Source organism: Trichechus manatus, unplaced genomic scaffold (genome assembly GCF_000243295.1).
Source record: "Trichechus manatus latirostris isolate Lorelei unplaced genomic scaffold, TriManLat1.0 scaffold00248, whole genome shotgun sequence".
Taxonomy (NCBI): Eukaryota; Metazoa; Chordata; class Mammalia; order Sirenia; family Trichechidae; genus Trichechus; species Trichechus manatus.
In genome coordinates this window covers 1538313-1546790 of record NW_004444184.1, presented here as the reverse complement: position 1 = coordinate 1546790, position 8478 = coordinate 1538313, and the positions used below count along the sequence as shown (strand labels likewise).

Genomic DNA, 8478 nt, shown 5'->3' with positions numbered 1-8478 from the left:
CATAACATTAACTACCCTTAGTGAGGGCAACTCAGTTATCCTTTCTTGCATTAGCTTTTCCTCCTTCACTTTTTTCCCTTCCTTATCCTTCATTCTGCAATTCTATATTCCTGGGATAACATTCCCAAATAAGCTACCTGCATTTCGGCCTTTGGTACAGACCTTGCTGATATAGTCTTGGGTTAAGACAGGTCTGACCTGCAAGTTTGGGCTTGCATATGAAATGAAATTCAAAAGGGACTTAGAGAAGTCCCAAATATCCCTAAAATAGCTTCCAACTTCTTTCTAGAATTGTTTGCTTTATTTTTTTATATTGTTGAAATCCTACCAGTTAGATATTTATTTGGATTAACTGCCATCATTTTTTAAAAAAATACAAATATACTTGGTAAGAACATATAGTTTAGTATTGTAGTTAATATTACAGACAAAAAGACAGACTCAGAGACTGAAATAAAATTAAGAAGAAATCAATCTTACTAAAAAGTCTAAAACTGATGCATAATCAACATCTTATAACAAAGGACGCACCCTGTTTCTTTGTCAAGGCACTCCCATCTCTACCCTATCATCTCCTGGAAAAGAAAAGCATTGACTGGAATGGGTTAAAATAATATGACTCCCTCCTCCAGTTGGCAATAAAATCCTTGCTGTATTCTCAACCTCCAGCTTCAGCATTATGGCTTTCCTTTCTTCTCGGGCCTGTGTAATAGTTGGTTGTCTTTCTGCTTCTTTAGCAGGGGCATCCAATCTCTCAGATCTCTATCTCCCTCTATGGGAGGAGAGTCCTGGTCAGTTCAGTGACTACAGGATGAAAGATGGGCAGTGCATTATTGATGCCTGGATATACCCTGAGACAATGGGGTTTTATAAAATCCTAATGAATCAGACGGCAAGGTAGTTTGAAAAATTTGCGCCAGAAAATGAACAAAATATTCTGTGGGGATTGTCTCTACATCATGGATGGCAATATCATACTGGTAAGAATGATTTTCTTTTTCATTATAATGATCTTTTGGTGTAATTGTAAACTAATTAGAAACTGGAGACATATATATATATATAAATACATATACATATACAGTAAAACTGTGAGAATGAAGGGGGACCAAATAATTTGGTGAAGGCATTGCTGGAAAAATATTTACAAAAATGACAATGCCAGCAGGTGTATTGGGAGCAAAACTCTGCTAGATTGGCAGGAGAATTGGAATGTGAGTAGTGGGCGCTAAATTTGAGGAAATTAGGGCTAGTTTAAGAGAAATCTTCAAAGTCAGAATAAGGAGTTGTAGTTGGTCACTATTATGGATTGAATCGTATCCCCCAAAAATGTGTGTCAACCTGGCTAGGCCATGATTCCCACCATTAGGTGATGTGACTGTCCATCATTTTTTCATCTGCTGTGATTTTCCTATGTGTTGTAAATCCTACCTCTAAGATGTTAATGAGGCAGATTTAGAGGCAGTTATGTAAATGAGGCAGGACTCAATCCACAAGATTAGGTTTTGTTTTAAATCCATCTCTTTAAAAAGAGAGAAGCAAGCAGAGAGACATAGGGACCTCATACTACCAAGAAACAAGAAACAGGAGAATAGCATGTTTTTTGGACATCAGGTCCCTGAGCTGAGAAGCAACTCAACCAGGGGAAGATTGATGACAAGGACCTTCCCCCAGAGCCAACAGAGACAGAAACCCTCCCCTTGGGCCGGCACCCTGAATTTGGACTTCTAGCCTCTTGAACTGTGAGAGAATAAATCTCTGTTTATTAAAGCCATCTACTTGTGGTAATTGTGCTATAGCAGCACTAGATAACTAAGACAGTCCCTTAGGCAATATGGTTTAGATTATCAATGAAGACTTAGTGTTTGTACAACTGGATCAATAAGCAACATCATAATAAATTGTCAAGGATTTCACCATACTTGGATCCATAATTAACGACCGTGGAAGCAAGCAGACAAGAAATCAAACAACGCATTACACTGGGAAAATCTGCTGCAAAAGACCTGTTTAAAGCTTTAAAAAGCAAAGATGTCACCATGAGGACTAAGGTGCCCGTGATCCAAGCCCTGGAATTTCCAATCACCTCATATACATACAAAAACTAGACCATGAATAAGAAATACCAAAGGAGAATTGATGTCTTTGAAGTAGGGTGTTGATGCTGAATACTGACCACACCATGAACTGCCAGAAGAATGAACAAATGTGTCTTGGAAGAGGTACAGACAGAATGCTCCTTAAAAGCGAGGATAGTGAAACTTCATCTCACTTATTTTGGGCATGTCATCAGGAGGGATCAGTCCCTGGAGAAGACCATCATGCTTGGTAAAGTACCCGGTCAGCGAAAAAGAGGAAGACCCTCAACTAAATTAAGACCCACAGTGGATGCAACAATGTACTCAAACATAGCAATGATTGTGAGGATGGTGCAGGACAGGGCAGTGTTTTGTTCTGTTATACATAAGGTCACTATATGTCGGATCCGACTTGATTGCCCCTAACAGAAACAATAATAATAATTTATGAAAAAAAGAAGTAGAATAAGCTAAAGGTCAGGGTTTGATATTAATGTGATGTTTGTGAGAGAAAGGGAGGGAAATGTTGGGAGTATGGGAAATACATATGTTATTGTATGGAGATAATATAATTGGAAAATAGTTTGGAGTTGGAATTAGAGTTTGAAACAGTAATAAATAAAGTCTTACTTTGTGTTCTTGAAAAAATTGGTATGACAAAAAAGCAGTTTTTGTCAAGTTTACTGAGCAATGTATTTTTTGCCGTTGAAGGTAAGAAAAAATTCTTCAGAGGAAAAAGAAAAAAAAAACAAAAAGAGCAACAACAACAGGAAGCTGGCCCAGAATGGTCATAAAGAAGGAAGTTGTTGTTGGGTGCCATCTAGTAGATTTACAACTCACAGAGAATAACTGCCCCATAGGGTTTTCTAGGCTGTAATCTTTACACAGGCAGATAGCCAGGTCTTTTCCCTTGGAAGCCACTGAGTGGGTTCAAACTGCCAACCTTTCAGTTAGCAGCCGAGCACTTAACTGTTGTGTCACCATGGCTACTTCTTCCACCTATACTCTCTGCATATTCCTTCAGGTCTCTTCTGATTCTGTGTCCATTTGTCTCCCTCTTCAACCATTCTTTCCTGTCCATTTCCATACCTGGCTTATTCTCTCTTCTCTTGCTAACCTGTTCTTTGCTCTAGTCCCTACCTAAACAATGTTGTGACTTCCCACTTACCTCTCCAACTTCTCTCTTGCTATCCAGTCCTTACTCATCTACTGGGTGTGTACCCTTCTTTCTACTCAACCACTCCTTATCTTCTTTTTCATTCTCTTCCCCTACACTCACTATATCCTTTCATCTGAACAGTTCTGTCTATTTCCCATGAATGTATTTGTTTCTGTTTTCTCTTCTCACTCTAGTTCCTTACTTGGTTCTTCTTTACCTGTTTAGCCTCCAATGAGCAAGAGTAAAGATCTGAGTAGTTCTGTAATGTATATACCTTTCTCAAAATCATTACTCCTCTGATAAATTGGAATGAATTCAAAACTGAAAAGTTCCTCTCCTGGTTCTTATATTTTGTCTTCTTGAGGGGTTGTTTTGAATCCTGCTTCCAAGACTGTCTGTCCTTTTAAACCCATTCACTCTCTCAGAAAGTCCAACCATTATGCTAACCTCAGTGATTGTCATATGTTGTCTATTCATATAGTCAACCCTGAATCTTCAATGTCCTCCATTTCTACTGAGATTCTCCATTGGTGGTTCCAAGTTCACATCAGACTGAACATGTCTGAGGCTGAACTCATGGTCGTGACACCCAAGCAAGGCTCCTCTGTGAGCTTTCCTTTTTCTGTCAGAAGAGTAAGAACTTATAAAGTTTTAAAGTTTCACCACTCTTTTAGACATATTCAGCCCTGGTGGTTCAATGACCTAGGAAAGAGAGTAGTTCATTGCAGGGATGTTAAAGAAAAGAATTTGAATGAAAGATGTAAAAAAATCAAGTCACAAACTGAAAGATAGATAGTGATGGTAAGGCCAACGTGATTATTTCAGAGAATAAACATTTTGTGCATCTCTGAAAGCATAATGTATCTATTAAGTTTTGTGATTGTAAAGGTTAGACATGGGTCTAACAAACTCAACAAGGCACCCACTGTCTTCTAGGCAGATCAGCTTATCCCACCCTTTGGTGCAACGGATGGCTTTTGCGTGGTTTTTCTCACCATGGTCTTGTAACTCCCACTCAATTGATTAGGTGGGATGTCCAATAGGGTAATTGTGGCCCACCAAGCGAATTGGTTAGATTTGCCATCCTGCTGGGCTTGAAATGAGCCATCCCAGAGGTGGGAAGAAGAGGATCCCACTACCACCAGGGAAGGAGAGCCAAGACTAGAGCTTTGTACCTGGGATTCCTGCACTGAGAAGCTCCTGGAACCAGGAGACTGAGAGGGAGAGAACTTTTTTAACACTGAATATGGTGAGAAGCTGCTGCAGAGAAACGGTGGTGGGAGAGACTGGTAGGAGAGACCGGCAGGAGACCGTGTGGTGGGCTTTCTGGCTGGTGGACTGAGACAGCTGAGTGCCTTTGGGCAGGCAGGAGGCTTGCTGGTGGAGTGCGGTGCCTCCAGGCACTTGGTAGAGCTAGTTTTGCTAACCCATGGTACTAGAGCTGAGCACCTTCGGGCAAAGGCTTACTGGTGGAGTGGGGTGCCTGTGGGGACTTATTGGCAGGGGCGAAAAGAGCTTTGTAACACTTGCCTAAGCAGAGCCAGGGAGAGGCATGCCTGAGAGCACAGCGAGGAAGAGGCCGTCCAGATGGAAGAATTGTATCCTGAGTATTCCTCAACCTGAACTGTAACTTGTTACTTCCCTAATAAACCCCATAATTGTGAGTATTGTCTGTGAGTTCTGTGTGGCCATTGCAGTGAATTATCGAACCCAGAAGCAGAGAGTGCTGTGGGAGGGACAGTAGGTATTCAGAATTGATAAAGATGGCAGAGATAGGAAGCATGTCTGACATCAACCTCAAAGGAATTAGCCTTAGGCTATTGCTCTTGATTCTCCTTACCCCTTGTGCACTTAGAAGTCAGACACCGCTTCCACACCATTTTTTCTCTTAGAGATTATTTTGTGCATCCCTGAAAGCATAATGTATCTATAAGGTTTTAATGATAAGCATGTTGGAATGGGTCTAATAAACCTAACAAGGCACCCTCTGTCTTCTAGGCAGATTAGCTGATCCCACCCAAAGGACAGATTGTGGCCATAAATCTGGGAATCATCTGTGTATCTCTGTGGACAGTTGGTGGGATGGTGAGTTCAATGTAACAATCAAACAACAAACTGATGACCTTCCTAAAAAAGAATTGATTCAACCTAGAATCTCAATGAGAGAAACAAAAACAAAAATCAAAGCTATTGCTTTTATAAAAAAAAGAATCTGTTTGACCCAAATCGTCTGAATATTTTGAAATAGTTTTTTACATAGATACTGTTTAAATGGACTAACCAATATATTCAATTATGAAAATGTTAATTGGCAGAAACTAGCAATCCCAAAACTTGCTTTAAATATATATGCCAAAACTAGGAATCTGTGATACCAGTTTATCAAATAAAACTTTGTTAACAAAAATTTTAACATACAATTAATATTTTAAAATTCCAGTATAATTATTATCCATTATTTAAAATAACATATTTATAACTTAAATCCATTTTTGATTCATGAGAATAGGGATTTTAACAGAAGCATATTCAAGTTTTATATATTTAGGGAAATTTCTGATGAAATTTTCCCAAATGCCCAGAGATATTGCTTAAGTTTTATCACGTTTCTGTTTACTTCTATGATAGAACTTTTTTACTTCAATAACAATCTCTATTACCTCTTTTAATATTAGCAATGTTAATAATAACTCTTTTTGTTTATACAGACCTTAATTATTTTCTGTCAGCAATACCTTTCCTTGACGCAATTGATTCCGGCATAATGGGGATATCATCAGACAAAAATCACCCTTCTGCCACCATCCAAGGATGAGATGAAATTTTGTTATAGTGTTTCTAGCTGTCATTCGTCCTTTCCAGAGGAATGAATTTTACCAGGTTTTTAAAAAATGTTTTAATTAATAATCTTAGAGGGTAGCCACGTATTTTTTAAATTATATTTTATGTAGGATTTTTTAATGCATTAAAAATATGTTCCTAAAAATGAAGTTTCTAATATGAAAATGTTTATTATGAAGATAGCAATATTAATAGTACAGGTAAAATCTATGAAAGCTGGAAACTATGTAAGGCAGAAACCTGTCAAAGAAGGAAAACTCAAATATTTTCTGCTAATAGAGAACAATAAAAAAGTAGTATGCTGCACCCTGTCAAAGGCGAAAAATTTTCGAGACCCAGAAAAACAAGGCAGTCCTGTGCTAAGTTCTGGCTCGCACAGGTGTTACTGTACTAGAATTGACACATGGCATTATATTTCATTAGCACCCCCTTTCCCAAGACAGTATTGAGGAAGCCCTATCAACTCTTCTCACACAAAGTTGATTACACAAAAACACTTGAGTGCAGAGAAATTATTGCTTAATGGTGAAAAAAGTGTTCTAGTTCATCAGACCATGAGGCCAACTGAGGGATCACCTATGTAGAAGTACAACTATGGAATATGATTGTAGCAGATTTGATTCGCTTAGTCCAACTTTCTTGATAATCACATCTGAGTTGACTAAGATAATGTTGACAATGAAAATCAAATATGAATGTCCAAAGTAAAAGTGTCTCAAGTGTAGAGTAACCAGAACCAAACCAAACCCATTACCCTTGAGTCGATTCTGACTCATAGTAATCCTATAGGACAGAGTACAGCTGCCTCATAGGGTTTCCAAGGCTGTAATCTTTGCAGAAGCAGACTGCCACATCTTTATCCTGCTGAGCGGCTGGTGAGTTTAAACCACCAGTCTTCTGTTAGCAGCCAAGTACTTAACCACTGCACCACCAGGGCTCCTGGTGTACGAGCAGATGACCAAAAATCAAGTTTCCCTTTAAAGAACTTGCTCATTATTTTGCATGCATTTGATCAAGTACTGTTACTTTCTCCTCTATTTCTGACTCGTAAAATTTTGTGGAAAGTTCATTTCCTGCAGCAGAAAACAAACAAGTTTAATACTAAAGGTCTGGCTCTAACCAGTGTAAAATTCTAAACATTTCAAAAACACAATTTGTCCCTTTCAGATGCATTCAGTATTGTTGTTTTTGTTAGGTGCCTTGGCGTGAATTTCGACTCAGAGCAGCCCCATGTGACAGAGTATAAACTTCCCCAGAGGATTTTCTAGGCTGTAATCTTTATGGAAGCAGATCATCAGGTCATTTCTCCTGTGGAGCCTCTGGGTGGGTTTGAACTGCTAACCTTTTAGGTTACCAATTGAATGCTTAACCGTTATGCCACCGGGGCTCATTTATTCACTATTACTACTAATTAATATAACTAATATTAGGATCTTTAGGAGCCCTTGTGGTTCAGTGGTTAAGAGCTCGGCTGCTAACCAAAAGGTCAGCAGTTTGAATCCATCAGCCGCTACTTGGAAACACTATGGAGCAGTTCTACTCTGTCCTGTAGGGTCACTATGAGTCGGAATCGACTTGACGGCAGCAAAATATTAGGCTCTTTAGAGAGTATTAAGCATTAAATCTTTCATACCTAAACTTCTTTTCTCCCCTCATTTAGAAAGTTGCAGAATTATAAGTATAAACATTGATTATCAGAAAGAGAGATTGTCACAGTTGCCTAAATATTAATAAGGTTTTCTTTCTTGAGCAGCATGTGAAGTCACCTTCTAGTAGTTTTGATGACCTGTTGAAGTAGTTATGGGCTGCACGTCTCATGCCTGGAGGTTGCTCGTAAAAGTTTTCACAGTAGGTAAGAATGGATCCAAAGTTATTTTCTTTTAATATGGTAACAGACGTTTTCATCTTATGCCATCTTTTTCATTGAACTCTTTTTCAATTTACTTATTTATCAATATGTCAAGCATAGGGGAGTATTATTATAAAAAGAAAACTGACAATAAAATGTTTTACTGGATAAAGGTCAAAAAAGTATTTTGTAAGTAGGAGAGCAAAAATCTGAAGAAATGTAATCGTATATCACAAAAAGAAAACAAAATTAAAACAAAACCAAAATGAACTAGAAGTACAAAGTGACTAAAAAAAAAGGCTGCTTGAACACACATTAGTGAGGGTCCTGGTGGTTCACTAGTAGAATTCTCACTTTATCTGCGAGAGACCAGGGTTTATCTCCCTTTCAATGCACCTCATGCACAGCCATCACCTGTCTGTCAGTGATAGTTTACACATCGCTGTGATGCTAAACAGGTTTTAGTGCAGCTTCTAGACTACAATGAACTAGGTAGAAAGGCCTGGCGATCTACTTCCAAAAATCAACCAATGAAAACCCTATGGATCACA

The 8478-nt window shown here is 38.5% G+C and overlaps 1 pseudogene; it reads left to right on the top strand.

Annotated features, from left to right (window-relative positions):
- The first annotated feature begins 406 nt into the window (after positions 1 to 406).
- LOC101348912 (protein LEG1 homolog) lies at positions 407 to 7888 on the top strand (annotated as a pseudogene).
- Positions 7889 to 8478: the final 590 nt, after the last annotated feature.